The sequence below is a fragment of the Pelophylax lessonae genome (genome assembly GCF_965119305.1).
Source record: "Pelophylax lessonae genome assembly, chromosome: 2".
Lineage (NCBI taxonomy): Eukaryota > Metazoa > Chordata > Amphibia > Anura > Ranidae > Pelophylax > Pelophylax lessonae.
Window position 1 is genome coordinate 392,273,124 of NC_138769.1, and position 25,000 is coordinate 392,298,123.

A 25,000-nucleotide genomic window follows, 5' to 3' on the forward strand; every position below is an offset into this window, starting at 1 on the left:
GGACACTTTCCCTTGCGGGAGCCTAAACTCCATTACCTCGGAGTCGATGGTGATACCTAAAAATTGAATGCAGGTAGACGGCAAAGCCGTTTTCTCATGAGCCAACGGGATCCCAAAAAGCTCGCACAACTGTACAAAACCATCCAGTAAGCGCAAGCAGTCTGTAGATCCCGCCCGCCCCAAGAACAAAAAATCGTCCAAATAGTGGACGATGTCGGTCGAATCACAAAATGTCGAAACGACCCATTCCAAAAAGGTTGCAAAACATTCGAAATAAAAACATGACAATGAACATCCCATAGGGAGACATCTGTCAAAATAAAAATTGCCCGAAAAGAAAAACCCAAGGGAATTAAATGCGTCCGGGTGTACCGGCAGCAGCCGAAAAGCCGATTTAATGTCAGCCTTGGCCATCAAAACCCCCCTCCCTAGACCCCTTAATTTCACTAGGGCATCGTCAAATGAGGAATACTGGACCGTAGCTAAATCCTCGCTTATCTCATCATTTAAAGAATCCCCGAAAGGAAACGACAAATGACGAATAAGCCTGTAAGTATTAGGCTCCTTCTTTTGGACAATGCCCAAAGGGGAGGTCCTAAAATTCCTAAAGGGGGGGACCGAGAAAGGGCCAGCGAATCTACCCAATTCAATTTCTTTACTCACCTTTTCCTCCACGACTGATTCCAAACCCTCAACAGACCTAAGATTGTCCACCAACCTACAACCCTGACCGTAAAACTTGGGCAGGGGAAAAACCATCTGTAAAACCCTCAGTGAGGAGGTTGGCTTTCGCCCTGTCTGGGTAACGCTGAAGCCACGGGAGCATGGCGGTGAGGCTCACTGGGGTTACCGCCTTTGTGCAGAACACCCGTGGCCTGACCCCCTTGCCTCTTAAAGCACTTTGCGATGGGGTGGGTCCCAGAGCAAAATGCGCATTCGTGCCTGTACTTGCATGAACCCGGCCACTTGCAGACGGATTCATTGAAGTTAAAGCACACTCCTTTTCTAAACTGCAAACCCGAGGAGGAGGCTTGGGGCTGCTGGCTCGGAAAGGGCTGCCTGGGAAAAATTGACCTTTGTGGGAGAAAAAGGTCCAGCCAAAGGCTGACATCTTTTACTCCCCACTTCATAGCGGGCTGCACCGCCAGCTTTTGGCGAAAAGCCACGTCGTACTGAAACCAGGAGGTTCCGCCAAAATTTTTGTACGCTTCCAGTATAATATCGGCATGTTGAAACAACCCGACGCTTTTAGCAGGGAAACGTTCACACATAACCGACGAAAAAATAAAAAAGCCCTGCAGCCAGTTGTTGAAAGATTTGGAAATAGGGCGCCTCCGCTCATCATCGTCCTTCTTATCACCCCTAGCAACAAAATCTTTAGCTGAAGGTAATAGCGACAACATATCCATAAAATGTCCCTGCCAGATCCTCTCCTTAACGTACTCAGATAAGTGGAAACCTAACGGGGACACCTCACAGGTGAGAGTTTCCCTAAGGGAAGTCTCCGGCAGATTCTGCGCTTTAGCTAGGAGGTAAGAAGCTGACATATCGGAATGTAAACTCTGGGGCCTATGAGGTTCAACCTCCAGATTGCCCATTGGAGGAATCCATACATCTCTAGGTGAAGGAGCAGGCTGGGGAGCCACCATGTCGCCCGATATAGTAGCAGTGGGGGCAGACATGGCAGCTGGGGATGGCAGCACAGTAGCAGGGGTACTCGACCCAGCACCTGTGCTGGTTTCTAATAAGGACTTAAAGTCCTTCAGGAAATTTTGTAACAATCCTGACATGGCAGGCAGGGGTGCACTGTCCTGAGCAACAGCGCCCCTGGTGGTGTGATCCGGTTCCATGTGCTGTGTTCGGGGGGGCCTAGTGACCAGGGAGGGGGCTACCACAGTATCCACGAAGATCTCCTCACCTGATCTTGCCGGCGCGATCCCCTCCGAGCTCCTCGTCCCGCCGACCGATCTTGCCACCGCCGACTGGGCCCTCGCTCCGTCACCCGGAGCAGGTCTTCCCGCTTGGCCGCTCCTTGGCGATGCTCCGCTGCCCCTCCCGGCTCTTCGGACCTCCACCGGAGGGGAGAAACAATGGCGCGGATTGCGCCGCCTCTTCACCGGCCCGATCCCCTGGCCGGCTCTTCCGGGTGTGACGCGCCTGCTCGCACCGCTTCCCGTGACGTCTTCTCCGCCCGTCGTCGCCGAGGATGACGTTCTTCCGTCCGGGACCGTTACGTCAGCCGATCCCCGTCCGACTTCACTTCCGGCGGCCGCTCTCGATGCCGGTCCCGCTCCATCTTCGCCCGCCGCTCCACCGGATTCCGCGACGAGCGGCAGCTCGAGACACCGCCGGACCCAATCTTCGCCGCCAGCCTCGCCCGCCCGCTCGATCAGTCTTCTCATGAGGCTCATCGCTCCTGAGGTAAGTTGAACCGCCTGTCTTCTCCTCTTCTGTCTTCGGCCAGGAACCGCTCCGGAAGCCTCCGTCTTCCACCCGATGACGCTGGGCTGGTACCACAACGAAAGAGGAAAGCCGCTGCCGCCCGACGATGACCCTTCTAGACCGCCGCTACACCGACCGCTCCTTCCGTCTGGGAACCGCTGGGCTGACTTCTTCCTTCTCCTGTTGACTGGCGACGTGACGATTCATCTGTGAGGGGGCCCTTTAATAGGACCTCTTGAACTCTTCTGACCAATCAAATTCAACTCTTCCAGGCGGGAAAAACCCGGCTCAAACTGGTAAGGGGCTTATTCTCCCTGGATACTGGGTAAACTAACTATCACCCTATAGCCAATCAGCTTTCTTTGCATCTGACAGGCTCTAAGCTGCCTAAACACTAACTCAGCCTATTCCTTACTCTAAGCTATCCTCACCTGCCACTTCCCCATAAATAAAAGAGGCCATTCGTCCCCTTTTCTTTTTATTCCTTCGCCACTCTATCCAAAACCAGTAAAAAAGGTTTTGCCTAGAGATGGATCAAAACAAATCTTGAGTAGTTTTGTAAAACATCCACCTTAAGATGAACAACATAGCATAGGAGGACATAAAAAATCCCTAGTGTAGTACTGTTTATTGGAGCACATGATCAAAACGTTCCATAAAGTTGCTCTCACATTTTGAAGCACATATAAAAAGGCATGAAGTACACATGTTCTCCTCTACCGGATGATCACTTTAAAGAAGAGTCAATAGACATCCAACCTCCCCAGAGCTGGATGGCAGCTTACAATCCAGCCGAAGTTACCTACGGCATGCACTGTGGACCACATATGCACCCAGACCAGCCGGCGTTACGCTGTGATGATCAGACCTGCTGCAGGAGACGAAGAGTGGATGGAGACGAAGACCAATACGTCAGCCTGGGGGGGTTGCTATGACGCGTTTCGGATGCGGGGCCTCCATTACCAAGTCATGCCCATGCCTCAATTGTACGGGTATTTATTGGGAGTTGTGTCACCTCCCATCCATCCCATTCTAAAGGGGCCATACCAAGATGTACCTTTATATGTGCTCCAAAACATGGAGTGCAACTTTTGGAAAGTTTTTATCATGTGCTCCAATAAACAGTATTACACTAGCGCCCGCCTGCGCTCTTCTTCTCTTCTTTTGCTTGCATAGATCCATTTCCCCCACCCTGTAGATTAACCAGAGAGCTGCAGCGCCTTTAGTGATAGAAGATGTGTTTCTTTTAACCAAGACTACCAGCTGGACTTGGGAGTTTTCATAACCAGTGGATGAACTGGTGAATTGTTTGTGTTTTTTTACATTAAAATATAATGACAAAATAGCATCCTTTTATTACCCTATTCTGTCCAGCCTTCATTCATCATGGGAATTATCTTCCTGAAACACTGTGCAGCCTTCTTATTCCAACTGCTGAAATAGAACCTGCCTCATAGTTCCAGGAAACACATTTTGTTGCCGTTCCTGCTAAGCTCAATTAAAGTCCTTCCATTTATAAATGAAATAAAAGCCTAGCAGTGAATTAACTCCATACACATAAAAACAGCATTATGACGTTAACATGCATGTAAGATAAATGAAGCATGAAGATCAAATGTGTATGTATATATACATGCCATTATAACTAAGGCTGATGCAACAGGTCAATATGAACGTGAATCCTAATTTGACAAGAAGAGATGATGATAGATAATTAAAAGAAATCCTCCTACGCCTAGCTGGAAATATAACAACAAACAACAACAAGAGGATGCCTAGCATAGAGTCAGGCAAGCTTTTTCAGTACAGCGGTACAGGGAACAATAATGTACAAAGAAATGTGACCCACATAATCAATCAGATTTTACTCTCCTGTTGTCACATCTGTGAAGATTAATCCTTATTAGCTGGCTTGTTAGTGCACACGGTTGTACTTAGTCTGGCTAGTACATTCCTGGTGGTGGCAGAATTAAAGCCTAGTTAACCATATTAAAAAAAAAAAATAAAAAAAATCAGAAAAAACTATACCAAAAACAGAATGCCATTAATAGTGTGGAAATTCTTGAATGACAGTGGAATACTTCCAACATAGGTAGCGTTCCAGAGTAGATCATTGTTTCTAATTATGAATTTGTGATTTTGCTCATTAAATATTTTAAGGGTGGATACTGTACTCATTTAACAAAAATTGTTAATTCTGCCAATTAGAAAAATTTTCCAGCGTGTCCATTTGGAAATTTTCATCTAAATAGAGAGTAGTATGCTAACAAAGAGAAAATTGAGCGACTGTTCCAAATATGGATATTTTCGTCTAATTTTATAATACTGTGTACTAGGCTTAAATTTAGCTAAAAATCAAAAAAAATGATCACAAGGGACATGGCTTGCAGTTAGTATGATGTGCCCCTTGTGTGGAGTCCTATACACCCACCCCGTTCAACATAATCTTATGCTGCGGCGGGGGTTAATACAGCTAAGGGGCTCTCAGGAGATCTCATCATAAGAGCCTGACTAGGTCAGTCCTTCCCTTCCACATCTACCTTTTGTAGAAGCCATACTACTATGGCTAGGTTAGGTATAATGGTTAGGGTAGGACAAAAGATTTTTCCTAAAAAAAAAAATAATAAATGTTCAAATAAAAAAAAAGGAAGAAAAATCCGCACAAGGGACACATTTTAGTTTTTGGATTTAGCTAAACTTAGGCTCTATTGTTGAATTCCAGATATGGCAAATTTTACATCGTAACATTGGCTTAGTTTGGCTGAATGTAAATATGCATGTGCCCAGGGTCAGCGCTACCTATAGGCAAGGTAGGCGCCGGCCTAGAGCGTACCTTAGTCGGGGGCGTCGCATGTCCAGGCCACACAGTGGGGGGATCCCGCCATGCGGCCATATCTGTGTCTCTTCTCCTGGCTCTTCCGTGGTGGATTGGGCAGGGGGACGATTGCCGTACAGTTTCCTGGTGTCAGGGAGGCTGCGGCACTCAGACATTACCATAGAGAGAAGGAAGGAGGACGCGGCCGGAGATCGCTGGATTTGGAGAGACCATGTGGAGTGGTTGGCAGAGAGGACGGAGGAGAGGAGCTCGCTCGAGGGTGAGCTCGGCCGGCTGGTGTTGCAGTAAGATCTGTATGGCACTGCAACTCCCGGCGCTCGGCCAGCATTGTAACACTGAGACAACCTTTTGTTTGTGTGTGACTCAGCCAGCCTGAGAGGAGGTGGAGGGAAGCTGGAGAGGGGAGATCAGTGATAATTCCTCCTGCTCTGCTGTATGCAGGATCAGGGACCACCCACCCCTCAACATCATGAACAAAGTTGGCAGGATGCTGGGGTGCAAGCTGGACTAAGGGATGGCAGGGTACTGGGATTGGGGATTGTAGTGTGCTGGGAGCGGTGATTGTGGTGTGCTGGGAGCAGGCTGCTGGTGTAGCAGGAATAGCAGGGTGCTGGAAGCAGGGATGGCAGGGTACTGGTGTGTCAGAGCTTGCAAGGTGCTGGGAGCAGGGATTGTTAATAGCAGGGATTGCAGGGTGATGGGAGCAGGGATGGCAGGGTACTAGTGTGGCAGGAATATTAGGGTGCTGGGAGCTGGGATTGCAGGAATTGCTGGTAGCAGGGATTGCAGAGTAATGAAGCAGGGGTGGCAGGGTACTGCTGTAGCAGGAATGGCAGGGTGCTGGGAATGGGGATTGCAGGGTACTGGTGTGGCAGGGAATGCAGCGGGCTAGAAGTGGAGATTGCTTGTAGCAAGGATTGCAGGCTGCTGGGAGCAGGGATTGCAGGAAGCTTAGAGTGGGGATTGCTGGTAGCAGGGATTGCAGGATGCTAGGAAAAGGGATGACAGGATGCTGGTGTGGCAGGAATGGCAGGGTGCTGGGAGCAGGAATTGCAGGGTGCTGTTGTGGCGGGGATTGCAGAGTGCTGGTGTGGCAGGAATGGCAGGGTGCTGTTGTGGCGGGGATTGCAGGGTGCTGGTGTGGCAGGAATGGCAGGGTGCTGTGAGTGGGGATTGAAGAGTGCTGGAATGGCAGGGTGCTGGGAGCAGGGATAGCAGGGTGTTGGTGTGGCAGGGATTGCAGGGTGCTGGTGGGGCAGGGATTGCAGTGTCCTGGTGTGGCTGGAATGGCAGGGTCCTGGTGTGGCTGGAATGGCAGGGTCCTGGTGTGGCTGGAATGGCAGGGTCCTGGTGTGGCTGGAATGGCAGGGTCCTGGTGTGGCTGGAATGGCAGGGTGCTGGGAGCGGGGATTGCAGGGTGTTGGTGTGGCAAGGATTGCAGGGTGCTGGTGTGGCTGGAATGGCAGGGTGTTGGTGTGGCAAGGATTGCAGGGTGCTGGTGTGGCTGGAATGGCAGGGTGTTGGTGTGGCAGGGATGGCAGGGTGTTGGTGTGGCAGGGATGGCAGGGTGCTGGTGTGGCAGGGATGGCAGGGTGCTGGGAGCGGGGAGGTAGGGATTTCAGGGTGCAGGTGTTGCTGGAATGGCAGGGTGTTGGTGTGGCAAGGATTGCAGGGTGCTGGTGTGGCTGAAATGGCAGGGTGTTGGTGTGGCAAGGATTGCAGGGTGCTGGTGTGGCTGGAATGGCAGGGTGTTGGTGTGGCAGGGATGGCAGGGTGTTGGTGTGGCAGGGATGGCAGGGTGCTGGTGTGGCTGGAATGGCAGGGTGCTGGGAGCAGGGATTGCAGGGTGCTGGGAGGTGGGGATTGCAGGATGCTGGTGTTGCTGGAATGGCAGGATGCTGGGAGCAGGGATTACAGGGTACAGGAGAAGAGGAGAAGTTTGGTTTGTGGGGAAGAGCTGGAGTCTGGTTTGTGGAGAAAGCAGCAACTTTGAAAGTGTTTCTATTTTAGGTTTTTGAGCAGTCATTATAAATGTGGGGCATTTTGTTGGAATACTTATTAGGCCTATGTTTCCATATGCAATCTATGTATGTCTAACATTCTTGAAGTCATTGTGAATGCAATGAATAATTTGTTATACTTTTGAAACTTTAATAATAAAAAAAAAATGTTAACGTGAGAAAAAAAAAAAAAAGGCAGGCATTCATGGGCCGGGCAAAAGGGGTGGAGTTAGAAGCAGAGCCAAGGGGGGCTGCGAAATGAGGTTTCGCCTAGGGTGTCAATAATTCTGCATGTGTGATACCTGTGGAAGTTGGAAATCACTGTACTAGGAACCGACACTACAGTAGTCTGCACTAACTTCTAGGGACATGCTGAGCGACTGCCCTGCTGCATTGTAAACCTAGGAGGCCACTCACTCATCATAGCAGCCATTTAAGAAACGCTTTGCTCAATTTTGCTTCATTTCCTCAATGAATGCAAAGCATTTTCTGATTAGACGAGGTGGGGAGGTAGGATGGTAAAATTACATTTTCCACCTTGTCCAGAGACAACTTTGCATTCATTAAGAAAATGCAAAGATTTACCTGAATGATGCCTGTGCCTAGCAGGTGACCTCTTGTGTTCACAACAGGGCAGCTGATCGACATGGGATCCGGAAGCTAGTAGAGACCACTGTAGTAGTGGTGCCTACTACAGTGATTTCCACCTTCAATGGGGATCCCACAGCCAGGTATAGAACATACTCATTACCTTAGACTAAGCTGTGGCAAGGTAATCATGTAAAAAATACCTGGAATTCAGATTTAACATCCCAACCTAAACTTCTTATTGCTTGGTAAGTAAAAGAGAAAAAGAGCTCAAAGATTCTCAAAACACATTAGTGCACTGTTAAACTACTGAGTCCCTCCCCCGTCCCTATCTTTATGATCTATAGTCAATGATAAGGACAGGGAGGACTTCTTGAGATAACACAAGAAGCACTTAACTGATAAGATTATTTGTTTTTCTTTTTGCACTTATCAAACAGATATAAACAGTTACAAACAGTTTTAAATGGTATATTTACTAGACCACAAGGAAGCAACTAAGAACAATTTATTATTAGGCTCTTTAATTAAAAGAAAAAGAAAAAATCCAAAATAAAAAATTCAATATACATTCCTTAAATTCTGCACCCTCCAGCAGATCAAATGATGTCTTTTCTCTTTCCCCCAAAGTGGCAATGGGTGGTTCATACTCCTGGACAGCGGGTTGTTCACATAAAGAAATGTCAGCACCATTCTGTCCAGAGTACTGTAAGCCAAGGTCAATTTGATGACAGAGGGCATGATCATGATGACCTGAGCTCAAAGGAGGTGGGTTGGATGAGGCTGGATGTCATTCAACCCTGAAGAGGACCTTCACAGGATCACACAGTCTGTATTGGAGAATTACAGAGAGGGGCTAAGGATTGCATCCGGAGTTGCTTTTTAATTTTATTTTTTTCCATAAGATTTTTTTCAGAGCATTGGTACAAAAAAAAAAAAAAAGTACAAAAAAACTTAGACAAAATCATTCCCAAAATACCCTCAAAGTTACTAGAGTCCTCAAGACTGTCAATAGGCCCTCAGAGGAGTCCAAACCGTTACATATACCTAGTAATACAGAACAGAACCAAAATTACCTAACTAAATACAAGGTAATAACAGTAAGAGACCACCTCAGAATCATGAAAAGAATAAATAATTGAAGATCAGTTATCAGTGCACCCACTGGGTGGCGGTAATTAGGGATGATCGAAAGGTTCGGGTCAACCATCGGTTCGACCCGAACATTGGCTGTTCGAAGTTCGGCCGAATTCTGAACTTTTTGCTGAAAAAGTTTGGAATTCGGCAACCAGAACCGACCAAAATGCAATGCGACAGGAACTGGGCTTTAAAAGCCAGTGAGAGGACCAGAACCATCAGTAAAAGCCAATTGAGGGGGCAGGAGGATACTAGGAATGTGATTGGAGTCACTAGGGGATCCAGAGGCCAATCATTAGTGAATACGCCCCCCAGTATATAAGAGAGCCCCGCCAAATCTCTACCATTTTAATACAGGGCTGTGGAAGAGAGTGGAAGCAGTTCTGTTACTTCTGCTCTCAAAGTGTCATTTAGCAATTATTAGTGTGAGGAAAGGGATATCTAGTGTAGTTAGGGTGCTATTTTCCACTATAGTTAGATTCAAAAATCTAGTTTCTGTAGGGAAAGTGTTAAGTGCTAGGGTGACCGTAGTGTAGTGTAGGGTAAACTGACTCCGATTGCTATGGCAGGGTGACAAAACCCTTCCATGTCAGGGTGACTGCTATAGAGAAAAGATAGTTTCCCTTAGAACACTTACAGAACCGGATAGTGGCTTTGCCCCTGTCACCCTGCTTTTTGTTGCAGGCGTTTATAGGGCTTTTTTGAGGACATGTTTGGAGTCAGGCATGACATCTGAACTTCTGTGTAGGGGTATATATACACACACACACACACACACACACACACACACACACACATGTATGTATACATACACATACACATATATAGGTGTGAAAGTAGCAGAACACTATGCTTGCGCTAATGAAATAATTAACACCCATATGTCTTCTCTGCTATCACACCTATATATGTGTATGTGTATAAATACATATAAGTGTGTGTGTATACGTATATATACCCCTATACAGAATTTCAGATGTTTTGCCTGCCTCCAAAGAACCCCAAAAAATGCCCAAAAAAAACGCCTGCTGCAAAAACACACCTGGGCGTTTTTGTAGCTGGCGTTTTTTTGGGCATCTTTGGAGGCAGGCATAACATCAGAACTTCTGTGTAGGGGTATATACACACACACACACACACACACACACACACGTATGTATATATACACATACACACACATATAGGTGTGAAAGTAGCAGAAACCTATGCTTGCGCTAATGAAATAATTAACACCCATATGGCTCCGCTCCTATCACACCTATATATGTGTATAAATACATATAAGTGTGTGTGTGTGTATATATGTATACACACACACCCCTATACAGAAGTTCAGATGTTATGCCTGCCTTCAAAGACTCCCAAAAAAACGCTAGCTACAAAAACGCCCAGGTGTGTTTTTGCAGCAGGCGTTTTTTTGGGCATTTTTTGGGGTTCTTTGGAGGCAGGCAAAACATCTGAAATTCTGTATAGGGGTATATATACACACACACTTATATGTATTTATACACATACACATATATAGGTGTGATAGCAGAGAAGCCATATGGGTGTTAATTATTTCATTAGCGCAAGCATAGTGTTCTGCTACTTTCACACCTATATATGTGTATATATACATACATGTGTGTATGTATATATACCCCTACACAAAAGTTCTGATGTTATGCATGCCTCCAAAGACCCCCAAAAAATGCCCAAAAAAACGCCTGCTACAAACCGGCAAGGTGTGAAAATAGCGGAGCCACTATCCTGTTCTATTGCAATTCTAATACAAACAAACTTTTTTTTTCTGGTTCTGGACATGCTACAGAGCTGAAACTTCACAGGTACACTTTTTAGACCACCCAGACACTAAATCCAAAGAAATCAAATTTTTTTTTTTCAATAATTTTTTCAATAATTGTCTCTCTATCAAAAATGACAATTTTTAAGAACTTTTTTTGTGTGATTAATAGTCTCTGGGGCATGACCCGGAACCCTAGGCACTTTTTAGGGGCATTTATTGGGTTTTAGGGCTTCAAAGTTGTGTTTTTTGATTACCGAAGTTCGGGTCCCATTGATTTCAATGGGGTTCTGAAATCCGGGCCAAACTTTCGGGAAGTTCGGGTGTTCTGGTCGAACCGAACTTTTGAAAAGTTCGATCATCCCTAGCGGTAATATCAGTATTCACAATTGTACACCAAGCCGCAGCTGCTTTTTGTTATCTTATATGCCAGACCGCTGTTTTTTTTTTTTTTTTATTTTACACAGTGGAGTTGGAGTGGAGCTTTAACTTACTGACAAGTGTACTAAGCCTCAAAAATTACTAAAATTCTATACGTATGATTAATACATATAGTGGACAACAAACAATCTTTACGAGAGTCCTATTTTCCTGGAGATTTATTTTAGCATGACAAAGAAAAATGTGTGAAGCATTCAAATGGATAAAATATTATAAAACATATAAAACAGTTTATGCATGGATAGCAAAATCAAGAGCAGCAACACTTCATAAATGGACCAAACAGAATATGAAATAAGAACATTTATACGGAGCAGCACTTAAATTCCTACTGGTGTGTGCATTATTCATTTCAGTGTGGTACAAAGCAAGACACATGCCAAAAATGGAACCTTATCATTTACTACCTTACAATTCCTTTCATTAGCGGCACCTGCAAACATGGCTCAACTGCATGCTTGAGAGAATGTGTCAACTTAATGAAGTGCAAATACTTTCTACAGACTCCTTCCATCTTCTAGTTTGTACTTACCTAAATAAAAGGCTTTACAAATAGAAATTTAAAAGTGACATTATTTGGGTTTTAGAAAGGAGTAGACAAACGTTACTAGAATAACATGTGATATCCACAGAGTGACTTGTAAGGTTTTAGATACGGATATAGTTTAAATGGTGAAGAAAAAAAAAAGAAGGAAGGAAAACTTTTGTTTTTCAGTTTCTCCTTTCCACTCCAATCCAAAGTTAAAGTAGAAACCCTATAAAAACTGCCCAAAGTTTAAAAGTACAAATCCTAAAATACCTACCCAAATTTAAAAATAGCATTCTTAAAATACCTACCCAGAGTTTAAAAGCAATAACCCTAAAATACCTGCCCAAATTTCAAAAGCAGCAACCCTAAAATACCTACCCAAGTTTAAAAGTAACAACCCTAAAATACCTACCCAAGTTTAAAAGTAACAACAACCCTAAAATACCTACCCAAGTTTAAAAGTAACAACAACCCTAAAATACCTACCCAAGTTTAAAAGTAACAACAACCCTAAAATACCTACCCAAGTTTAAAAGTAACAACCCTAAAATACCTGCCCAAAGTTTAAAAGGAACAACCCTAAAATACCTGCCCAAAGTTTAAAAGTAGCAACAGTAAAATACCTACCCAAGTTTAAAAGTAACAACCCTAAAATACCTACCCAAGTTTAAAAGTAACAACAACCCTAAAATACCTACCCAAGTTTAAAAGTAACAACAACCCTAAAATACCTACCCAAGTTTAAAAGTAACAACAACCCTAAAATACCTACCCAAGTTTAAAAGTAACAACCCTAAAATACCTTCTCAACAGGTTCCCTATATATATATATATTACACATACATACACACACACTTGACTGCCAGTACTGACATCTCTGCTTAACCAGATTCCTAACTGGAAACAATTATCGTTTAGCTGATAATTTTCCATCTGGTTCAGTCGATATTTAGATGGACTTTCCTTGAGCCAGGTGGTGCTTGCAAGGCCACCCACTGCTTAAATTTAATCAGAAATCAACCAAAAGTCAAGACATCTACGGGAGCTTTTGGTATTGGGGCATTCATCCGGAAATGAAACAGACATTATAATGGTTCATTGGTTGAGAACAATTGCAAGATGGTGGTGTCCTTGTTAGGGAAAATTGTTTTTTAATCGTATAGTCCAAGATCTTCCATAGCAAGGAATGCCTATGAAAAAAGTATATTGCACTTTTTTCATAAAGCAAACCTACAAGTTTAGTGTTGGCACCTAGAAGTGTCAGTGCATACAGTATCTGCAACTGCCTTCAAACCCCCCCTGGCATGGCCATATGCAGAGCTTCTCCAACAGGCTTGCCTGGCACCTTCTGCACGTTCTTATGTGGCGGTCTATCATAGGGATGGCCAATAAAAAGCTTAGAGGTGTGGCATAGCAGCAAGCTGACAATAGGAACTGGAATTAGACCTTGACAGGTTAGTTTGGGGGCTGTTGCAGAGACTATATACATGCAGCAGCTTTGGATTTTTTTTTTTCCCCCTTTGACAGTATTTTCAAAGCGAGCCTTCACCTATATGTTTCACTCTCTTATGTTGTCTTCCCCCCCCCCCCCCACCCACACAGATAATTGCAGACTTTATTTTAAATTCCTTTTTTGTTTCCTCTTTGCAGCCTCCGCTTTGGGATTCCTCACCTAGGTGAGGTTTGCATGGATTGACCACCCACTGCCTCCTGGGATGTCCACATCACATATCCCAGGCAGGAGCAGTAAAGCTAAGCATCGCACAATTTTAATGCCCAGTATGCGCAGACACACTGCATGTCTCTACCAGGTCCTGAAGACGTGGCGGTGCGTGTGGTGGATGTAACACCAGGAAGAGGACTTTCAGATGGCGGTCCAGAAGCTGACTGGTGCCAGGGGAACCCTACCTTCAAAGTAGTCAAAGCTGGAATCCACGGACTGTATTTTTTTCATTATTACATAGGGACAATCAATAGAAATATTGAAATTTATTTTATTTAGGTAGGTAAAGTTCCACTTGAAAGTAACTTTTATTCAAATATTTCAATAAACAAAATACAATAAAATAAAACATGTGGCATGCTTTACACAAACATCAAGCCATACATTACCAGGGGACTTCAGTAAAGCAGTAATGTCACTTTTCTAATGGTATTACCCCTTTAATATGGTCTGCACCTAATATGGCCTGCACCTAAGGCCCCTTTCACACATGTTCAGATCCGCCTGTCAGTTTTTCAGGCGGATCTGAACGGATGCCCCATGCATCTCTATGGGGCATCGGATGTCAGCGGAGACATGTCCGCTGATATCCGATCTGATCCTGTCCATCAAATCCGGACGGATGGAAACCCTATTTTCCATCAGTCTGGCGGATCGAATTGGATGAGAACGGACAGGCGGTCTGTTCTCATCCGATTCCCCCATAGAGGAGAGCGGGGACCTGACACCTTTGTCTCCGCACACAGAGCGAAGACGGAGTTGTCATCTGCCTGCTCAGAAGGAGATTGGCGGATCGATCCCCCGCTGAGCAGAAAACAGAAGAGACATGTGTGAAAGGGGCCTAATTCATAAAAGCCTTGGCCAGTTTCGGTACAATTACCAACACATGCACAAGCTTTAGGTAGTTTTTACTACTTAAACATACATGCCATGCCAGCATAACATCCTAATATTTTTCAACCAAGCAACTTAAATCACATGCTCCAGGAAGATTCACCTGCATCGCATATTGGCTGAATGTCCCACCTACCGCTTTATATATACACCCTAAGGCTCAGGTTCACACTGCCGTGACTTGGGATCTAACTTGTTGGACCCCAAGTCGTGTGACATCTGAAATCCCATTTTAGTCAACGAGAACAGTCTTCTATAGCACTACCTAAGTCGCTCCAACTTTAGAAAAAGTTATTTTACTACTCCTATATGACTTGTGCCCACAGACCAGTGATGGTAAACCTTGGCACCCCAGATGTTTTGGGACTACATTTCCTATGATGCTCATGCACTTTACAGTGTAGTCGAGCATCATGTGAAATGTAGTTCCAAAACATCTGGGGTGTCAAGGTTCACCATCACTGCCATAGACTTTAATAGAAGTCACCTCCAAGTCAGATCCTCATCTTAATTGATGCAATTCGGGTCTGACATTACAGGAAGATTACCCAGGCATTCCCTGAAGTTGCTTCAAAGTCGCATCAAGTCACACTGAAGTTGCACTGCAGATCGTAGCAGTGTAAACCGAGCCTTAAGAGTCAGCAGGAGAGACTTTTCAGCTGCTCCCATTACAAATTAGGTTAGCCACTATAGGCTGTTGCTTAAACTTTTTATGCAATAAAGTGATAAATAAACCTTTATATTTTAAGCACTTTCGGCAGCTGATTACTGAATAATGTTTTTTTTTTTTATTGTGTGCAATGTGTTAAAACACTGAGGATTAACTATTATTTTAATGGAATGCTAACAGTACAAAACTCTATAGTTGCTCTCATTGCATCTTGGCACAAGACACAGCTATGACATGTGTATGAAATGTAATCTATCATAAGCAATTGATACATATAATTTTACTCTAGATCCAACAGCAGCAACGATTAGTTTAATAATCCCTATGCAGCATACATTCACAATGCTTGATAAAAAGAATTTAAATACGCATGAGAAAATAATCTCCAAAGAATTTCGATTAGCTTTACTTTCTCGTAGACACTTCTCACTTTGGATTATTTGTGCACAAATGGAAAGTTATATCCTTGACTTAAAACACAAACACCTTAATCTATAAATTGACAAAAGTAAACAAGTGTCAGCCGTATCAGCAAATGATGCAAGCAGTGTTCTGTTCTAGGCTCCACTTCATTACAGATCATAGGTGTCCTCATATCTTTACAAAACGAGTAATGTATTATGTACTTAAGAATATTGTGTGGGAAGATTTACTGCAAAGACATATGGGAACTCCGCTTCAAAACCTGATGGGCGAGGTAAAAGAAGGGTTAATAAATCTGGTATTGTATGTTCCATTTTGCAGTTATTTGAATATAATGTTTGTCTTTTTAAAGCCAAAACATTTTGTTTTATTTTTTTGGGATAGAATGTGGGGGGGGGGGGGGGGAGTAAAGCTTCTAGTCAGATTATTTTTCAACCAACTGTGTCTCAGGGAGATTTATTTACACTTCCTTTCCGGGAGGTTCAACAGGAAGTGAGATCATTTTTCAATGGGAAGGAAATCTATCATGGGAACAATGGTTCCCACTGGAAGATTCCCCCAATATTCCCGTTTTAGTAGAAACTGCAAATTTTGGATGTATACTCACTTTCTCGGTGAAGAGAACAATAAGGCAGCCCAGAGATTCCCCCTATCCCTGAACCCTCCCCACCGAGCTATTGTTTTCTGACAGCATGGGGACTTCCCTGCCACAAGAATACACTAGTCTGCGTTGCAGGTTATAGTTGGCAGTGCTGATAGAGTGAGGAAAACAGATAGACTTCTGTTCAACCACAGGGCCCATACAGGCAGGGCCGGGACAAGGGGTGGACAGGAGGGGAGCAGATGTATACTGCAGTTATGGGGGAGGCACCATTCTGACTATATGCCTGACAGGAGTAGTGACAGCGGCATCACTACACCCATCAGCCAAGAGCTGGGAGCAGTGAGGAGAGCAGTAGAGAGTAGGGATAGACCGATATGTTTTTTCAGGGCCGATACCAATATTTCAGTTACTAAGTATCGGTATCGGCCGATGTATGGGCGATATTTTGTGCATTTAAAGTTTTGAAAAATAAAGACAATTTTTGACACAAATCTGGTACTGAACATGTGGGGTAGGTCTTTTAGCTGTAATGTGCGGTCTTCCCTACCCTCCCTGCCTGCCAGGAATACCGTGTGAACCTAGTTTAGTGTCATTAAAATCCTAGAATCCACTTTATTTGTTTTTTATATAATGTCCAGTGTGTGTTTTTGTAATAGAATAGTGGGAAATACCTTCATTACATCGCTGCTCCGGGCTCTCCTTGCTAATCTCCCACTCTGCGGTTTTCTCCCCTCATAGCTGTCAGGAGGAGGATCTCAGCCCCTCCTGACAGCTAGCAGAAGCGCCGGTTATTGGATTAGAATAGTGTGAAATACCTTTGTTACATCTACCGCTCTGCTGTCCTTCTCTCCTCCCCTACTGACAGCTGTTGGTCACGGAAGGGCCGAGCGTCGATGTAATGAAGGTATTTCACAATATTAGATTACAAAAACAAACACTGGACATTATATAAAACACTTGTAGCACCCTACAAGGTAGGTGTTAGGTAAAAGCATAAGGGGCTTTGGCTGCCCAACAGCAGGGCCATGATTTTCAGCTGGACTGTCATGTCTCCCAGGTTTGGCTGCTGAGAGGGGAGTCTCCCCACTGGCTCCATGAGAGGATGCTCATTGGGCAGTGGAGGAAACCCAATCAGTGGCCCATTCAAGCCTGTATCTATCCCAGAAGGCAGATTCTGCCGCAGAGGATTCTGGGAGTGGGTATACGTTTGAAGGGAACGCATGATGCAGCATCTTTGGCGGGAAGCAGAATCCTAGGAGGGGGGGGGGGGGAGTATGGCTGTCTTTCCTCCTGTCAGAAGGATCGGGTGTCTCGGATGGCTGCCTGTGAATCCAGGAGGGAAAGCTGAGCTGCAGAGAGGATCCAGTGTGCCGTGGACCAGTGGAGGAAGAGGGGTTCAGTTCCAGGAAAGCATTCCAAGGTCATGAGTACTGTAAACTGCCCCTGGGGTCTGCCTAGTGTAGAGGGGACCACTCCGGTAAAGGTCCCAAGGATCCTGGAGTCTGCAAGTGTCAAGGGGGTTGCCTAGTGAGAGGACCCTGAAGCATCAAGGGGGTTGCCTAGTGAGAGGACCCTGGAAGTGTAGAGGGGGCGCCAGCGGTTGGGCCCTGAAGAGTCAAGTGTACAGTGTTAAAAGTTGCAGCAGCACAAGCAGTTACAGGAAGCTACCTCAGTCGGTGAAGGGCTAGAGGGAGTCATACACAGGAGTTTTGAGCTAGACAGAGTGTAAAGAGTAAAGTATTATTACAGTCCTGGATCTTCTGAGTTAACCAAGAACCTAGTTTTAGGGCTGGTTCACATCTGTGCCGCGAATTGCGTTTTAGGCATGTTATCATTGAATTCTGTTGAGCGTGTGTTTTCATGAAAGCACATTAAGGATGCAGCAAGCGTGATTATTTTAATCACAGCACACATAAATGCACAGGTGTGAACAGGGTCTTATTCTGGATTTTTTATTTAAATAATCATCCGTCACACACAAGAGCCCAAAACAAACAAACATTCTGTTTGTACGGATTGTTCAGACAATAAGGAAGCATGATGGAGATGATTACAGGTGACAGATCAGCTAGGCTGTGGAAAAGACAACCAGAAAAGGACATTTAGCTTCTGGCATTTAACATCTGTGAGATTTCTAGCTACACGCTTTACATTTCTATAAATGTACAGAAAATTTAGTACACTAACAAAGAAAATACAAATTTAAAGCATGGCAGTTTCTAACAGTGAGGGCCCATTTACTTTATGTACGTATGTTGTGTTAACACACCCATTTTTGTACATTGAGGTGCTTTACGTTATGGCATCGCATTCATTCTGAATAGGCTGTCAGTCCCAAAAAAAAAAAATGGACCTGTACCTTTTGGAATAATGCACTAGATCATAACACATAGTTGACTCACCGCTGTGTGTTTTCCTGCACTAAAACACAAGTACGTTGTCGTATGGTGGGTTAGGTCCCTTTCACATGGGCCATATTTGGTTTTACTCAGCAGGGGATTGCTCAGCTGATCCCTTGCTGAGTTGAAACGTCCATTTACACTTGACTGCCCATAGAGCAGAACGGAGGGTCCCATCAGATCCGGCTAAAAAACGGGCAGCTGGACCAGATTGGACCTTTTGCGTGAAAGGGGCCCAAGTGTTTTAGGATACTATTCAAAATTAACTGCGCCTATACGCATCATGCCAATATTCATGTGGTAATGTACATCACAGTAACGTACAATAAAATGTGTCACGAACAAAAATGGATACTAAAGTGAAATAAGTTTATCATTCAGGCAACTGTATATCATTATATGACCAATGACTTTCTAAGTAGTATAGTCAAGGTTCAATAAATTCTGGTAGCACATCCCCCTAGACCAGGGATCTCCAAACTATAGTTGTGGAACTACACGTCCCATGAGGCATTGTAAAACTCTGACATTCACAGACATGACTAGGCATGATGGAAACCGTAGTCCCTGAACTTGGGAGCAATAGTTTGGAGACCCTTGCCCTAGACAATAGGTCAACTCTTCCCTGCTGTGCTGGACTTTTGCTCTAACTTAGGGTCACATGGGCAAGTTCAAAATGGAAATGAACACATCCACCTGCATGGAGCTTCTGATGGGTCCACCTATAAAACTGACAGGAGAACCTGATCGGAGAGCCCGTGTGAAAGGGGTCTTTGTTTGTTTATTCTGTGCAGAGGAGGAAGAGTGCCATTCATGGTCTCAAACAGATCAATGGCAGACAAAATATGCAAGCTCATTGCCTGCACCTGTCTCTTGTATGTGACCCTGACAGAGGAGATTAGACATGGACACTTCCTTGTAACACTGCAGGAACAAAGTACTGAAACAAATTGTTAATGTACAAGCCATTTTGGATAGAGTAGGGTTGGTCATTGGTCACATACATAATGTAGACTTCACAGGAAGTGAGATATCACAGAAGCAAGTGTCCCCATTGCAAGATCCCCCATCTATTCCTACTCTGGTGGAATTTTTGATTTACCCTTAATTTTGTTGCAAGCAAAATTATTGATTAGTGTAGAGCTTTGGTGTCTGCTGTACTCCTAACTTTTTTTTTTTCTTTTTTACCTTCAAGCCCCCCTATTTGTTTACATGAGCTGCAGGGTGGGAATGACGTAAAATAAAGTAACAAAAAAAAAAAAAAAGGAGCGCAAATTCAGAGTTCTGCTGGGGAGGGCACACAGCAGGCACATATCAGGAATATAAGGTATTAGGGTAACAAACACTTTAACTATGGCTGGCCATACGTGTTCAATGCTCTTGTACAATTTTCCTATAGATTTACTTTAAACTATGTAGTGCAAGGGCCTACCTTATGTGATACAATTGAAAGTTGTTTAGTTTTGACCTCATATTATATAGTTTTTGGTGAATCTCAAGGAAAATTGTACAATTAAAGCCTCAGGAATAAAGCCTGACAATGGTTTTAACCTCTCACCATGCTTTCCAAAAAATTAAAAAAAAAAATATATATATATATATATATATATATATATATATATATATATATATATATCACAATTTTTCTTTAGTTATAGTTAAAGTCAAATATCTGACATTCAGAAGAGGACATTATCTGGGGACTTCTTGAAGCCACAAAAAATTGACACCCAGGATAGATCGCTGGATAACTACTATGCTGAAATAAAAGCATTTTCTTTATTTGATAATGTTGATTACTGCACATCCCTACACTTTAAGCTGTTACCAAATTATACAAATATATTGACATATAAAGATAGTTCTTTGAAAAAGTCAACAGAAAAAGCATACATGGTATGTAAAGCGCAGTAACCCATAGTAATCGGATTTCACTTTATAACACTTAACTGCGGTAGTAATTTAATAAATTCTGATAAATTGCATTTATAAAATAAACTCAAATAGCAAACAGCCACAATAAGGTAGCAAATTGTCATCATATGCACTGATTTCTAGCATAGGCAAAATGCACAGATATGAGCAAATACATCATTTTATTTTGTCATAGTACCAACAATTTGTATTGTAGCCGGTAGGAAAGAAAAAATATCCTGCATGCTGCATTTGGGTGGGTAGACCATCAAACACACAGAGCAAGGTGGCTAAAAATGTATGGCAACATGCATTAACTCATTCCACATTACTTTCAAGTTTTTGTTTCTTTTTCTAACATATCTTTTAGAATACATATAACCAATGCTGAAAAGTTTTGTTTTTTTACCTATTTCTCATTATTGACTTTTTTAGTGAAAAAAAAAAAAAAAAAAAAAAAAAAACTAAAAAAAAAAAGAGAAAAAAACTTTGAAAATCAAAAAACCTTAATTAGCAGGAATAGACATAGAAGGAAGCTTTTTACGTGTCTCCTAATGACAGTGGTAAGAAGTACACACAAATAAAGGCAAGCAAACAAATCCAGGACCTAAGCAATGCTGCCAGAAAGCAGAGCTGTAATAAGGCAATAAGTGACAGGCACTGAAAGGAAACTTACCAAAGCAGATGTATGTGTCAGGTAGGATTTCGCTTTATTTCTTCAGTTCAGAGGAAGGTTTGAAAAGATCAGTTGCTTTTTAGAAGCAGGAGGCAAACACAAGACAACTAGTATCACTCAAAGGCTGAATAAAGGTTTCAATTAGCAGTCAAGTGAACAGCTGCAAACAAGCACAGACCTGGACTGGCAGACACACAGGAGCTTGGTGCACGTCACAAGGACAGCTTGATGACTGAGTCAGAGGTGGGGAACTACATGCGTCTCATTATTTGCCATCCTTGGGGACAGAAGGGACATATGTCAATTGCATTGAAATCTTAAAGCTTACAATACTTTAACGGAGAAACTGGTTCCTGTTCTATTTGATAGCTCATGCTTAAAGTGATTGTAGCCGTATTAGTTCACTTGAAACAACAGAGTTGGGTAATGCGTTGTCCTTTATTAAAGAGGTTGTAAACCGAGAAAAAAAAATTTTCTCTTCTTTACATCCTGAAAGAGAAACACATAATGAGCTAGTATGCATCGCATAGTAGCTCATTATGAAATACTTACCTTAGAACGAGCCCCCGCCGTGCCGTCCGCTTACCTGTATGACGGGCGACATGTATAGTCGCCCGTCTTCCGGGATCGCGGCATCCGGCCATCTGATTGGCCGGAGCCGCGGTGACGTCAGTCCCGCGCACGCGCGCGGGAGCCGACGGTCACGGCACGGGGCTCTGAAGGAACGGCACGATCTGCCGTTCCTTCAGAGCGCATGCGCCAGTGACGTCACTGGCTGCATTAAAGGTAAATATCTCCTAAACGGTGCATGTTTAGGAGATATTTACAGTACCTATAGGTAAGCCTTAATATAGGCTTACCTATAGGTACAACTTCCTGAGGAGGGTTTACTTCCTCTTTAATTTGCACTAACAGTTACATTTTCAGGACAAGCTTTTGTGGTCTACCTAGGATTGCTACTTCATCCCTTCAAACCCAAACACATATTAATTATACAGGTTCTGTGGCTGAGAAAGGTGGTAATTAAACTCACTTGGTGCCTTATCTGCATTATATCAGCCTCAGAACCTGTGTATTTAATTTGCGTTTGGGTTTAAAAGGATGAGGTGGCAACCCTAGGTCTACCTCCTTCTTCAAAGTAGTACCAATCTTGCTGCTGCCATTACAAGGCATTTAAAAAATTATTTTACATCTCGCAAATAAAGACATTTAAAATATTTGTAGTTGTAATAAAATGACATGATCAATTAAAGGGGCCTTTTAAAAAAAAAAAAAAAAAATATTTCCACTTTTTGTGCGAATGACAATTTTTAAAATTTCACATGCAAATTTTTTAAATGATTTTCATAATAAGTGTAGTGCTACCCCTGTAGGGGTTGCAGATGACAGCCAGGCACACACAGCTTTAGCTGTCATCAAAACACAGTGAACATTTCTTTTGTTGTGTGTTATTAGGGGGTAAAAACTTGATAGTGACAAAACCAGGGACAACTTCCTCCCTATATACAGCTCCAATTGATTCCTCTGTACAACTCCAGTTGATTCCTCATTAGTGGTTAACTGTCTCTGTTAGATCACCAACAGCCCATTACAGGCTACGAACTCTCAGTCCCTTTGGAAAGTAGCACAAAGTGTTGTGAACTGCATCCTGGAGTACCTCCAACTCCCCTGTAGACACTAGTCCCAACTCTACAACTGCAGGAAATGCTAGCCCACCTGGCTGCTTCTTTACCAGTCTACCCACTGACTCTCTGGAGATCTCCCAGGGCAAGGTTAGGAAAGATTTAAGCTCACCGCTATCTTCCAGAGAGACCTGCTACATGTGGTGGTCTCTCACCTTGTAATTTCCGGCACCATGCTATAGTCATAGGTGTGCGCAGCCTATTGCATTAGGGTGTGCACCCCAAAGTTTAAATACACATGCATGTGTTTGCCTACATGTATATGGCCCTGGTACATTACTCTCCCTGCTGGCAAAGTGAAATAGAAGTGTGTGGCACTTCTCTTATGGCAGAGCAGGCCTGAGGGAGATCTTTCCCATCTCCTCACTGGCAAACAGAGCGATAATGCTAATGTGCCCTAAGTGATTAGGGTGTGCCCAGGCACACCCGGCACACCCTGTGCGCACGCCTATGGCTATAGTACTGTCCTTCTTGCTCACGCTGCCTCTCAGGGAAGACCCCTTTCAAGGTTTTCCTGTTATCAGGATCCTCTCATGTCAGCACATGTGCTTGGGGTTTTTCAGCTGGAGAGCGGGGTCCCGGAGGGAGGGGACAGCTGCCCCTTCTCTGTAGAAGCTGCCATGAAGCCTCAGGTGATCGACCTGAGGGCCTAAAAGTTAGAGAGGAGCTTAACCCAGATGTCCTGCAGAACTGACTGGAAGGGAAACACTGGAAACAATCAAATTCTGTCTACAGTGAGTATAGATCTGTGTCGTGGGGCCTGTCTGGTGAGGGCCAACCCTTCTGAAGAATCAGTGGAAGGGTGTCAGTCAAAGGGGATGCTAGAGAGTGTCCTGAAGATAATGAAGTTGCATCCAGTCTGCTGCTATGCAGAGCAAGAGGACTTAACCCTCCCATACAAGTGGCAGTATGGTCAAAGCAGTGTGTCTGCTTCCACAAATAACCCAATGAGGCCAAGTGAGAGTTGTCCTTTCCTACTGTGAATAGTTCAAGTTGGAGTATCCCACTATTCCCTTCTCCCATCCAAGTTTGAAAATAAATATAAAACCAAATCCCCTGGACTGTTTGAGTAACAAATGACTGGGAGTAAGGATGGATGTGTGAATTGTCCCTAAGTGACTGTCTGCTGGTAATCAGAGGAGACCCAAGAAGTCATCACACAGCAAGCCCTACGGGGACATTGCTACAAATATGTAATTCTTAGCTAGGTGAAAGTCCAAGAAGTACAGGGAGAGCTCCCCAAAAAAGGTATTCAAAGTAAGACTATAACCAGATTTTTTTCATTTTGGATATAGCTGGGGGGGTGGTGTATAACCTTTGTCAGATTTTTTTTGCCATCGGTGTCCCAATGGGGAGATTTACCTGTATTTCCTGTTCCATAACCACATCTGGAAGTAAGAGGAAATCCCTGCAAATAAGAGAATCTCTTTGGAGCCCCCCCCCCCCCCCTCAGTCACCAGAAGCAGTGTCTCAATTGGAATATTTCCCCTCTATTACTTTTCTGGGATCAACTCAAAATTTGGGATTTTCTTTTACTTTCAATGATAATGGTAAACAGGACAAACAGAGGATCTCCATAATAGGGACACAAACAGCAATAAACACCTGTCAAGTGTTCTAATCCCTCTTCACTCTGTTCAGAAACAAAAAAAAAAAAAGTGTTGCCTATAGTCATCATTGTACACAGGGCATGTGTAATTTGTCCAGTCTCTCGGCCTGTTTGTCAGGACCCCCCTCCCAGAAAACAACTATGTGATTAATTAAAGCGAGCAATGCTGTGTACACAAAAAAGGTCACAGTTTAGCTGTCAAAAATCAGTCTGGGAGTGTTTATACATAACACTTGCTCAGATGCTACAGAAAGATGTTGAAAAAGATCATTGTAATACACCAATATCGCAAAAAGAAAGCCTTGTTTGTCCTTAAAAAAACCAACATACAGGGCATCCGGAAAGTATTCACAGCGCTTCACTTTTTCCACATTTTGTTATGTTACAGCCTGATTCCAAAATGGATTACATTGCAGAATTTTGAGGAAAATAATGAAACAAAACCTTATAATGACAAGGCAAGATAAATTTGTTTGAAATCTTTGCAAATTTATTCAAAACGAAAAAAAATCCCATGTATATAAGTATTCACAGTCTTTGCTCAATACTTTGTTGAAGCACCTTTGGCATCAATTATAGCCTCAAGTCTTTTGAGTATGATGCTACAAGCTTGCAACACCTATTTTTGTGGAGTTTCTCCCATTCTT

General features: G+C 43.6%; 1 protein-coding gene across 1 annotated transcript in view; it reads right to left on the minus strand.

Moving 5' to 3' along the window:
* The window catches only part of RPH3AL (rabphilin 3A like (without C2 domains)), a 393,784-nt gene extending 372,497 nt beyond the window's left edge, over nucleotides 1–21,287 (minus strand). Inside the window, exon 1 of the mRNA XM_082245575.1 lies at nucleotides 21,063–21,287. The gene's annotated coding sequence lies outside the window, so the exon portion shown is untranslated. The remainder of the gene's footprint in view (nucleotides 1–21,062) is intronic.
* Nucleotides 21,288–25,000: the final 3,713 nt, after the last annotated feature.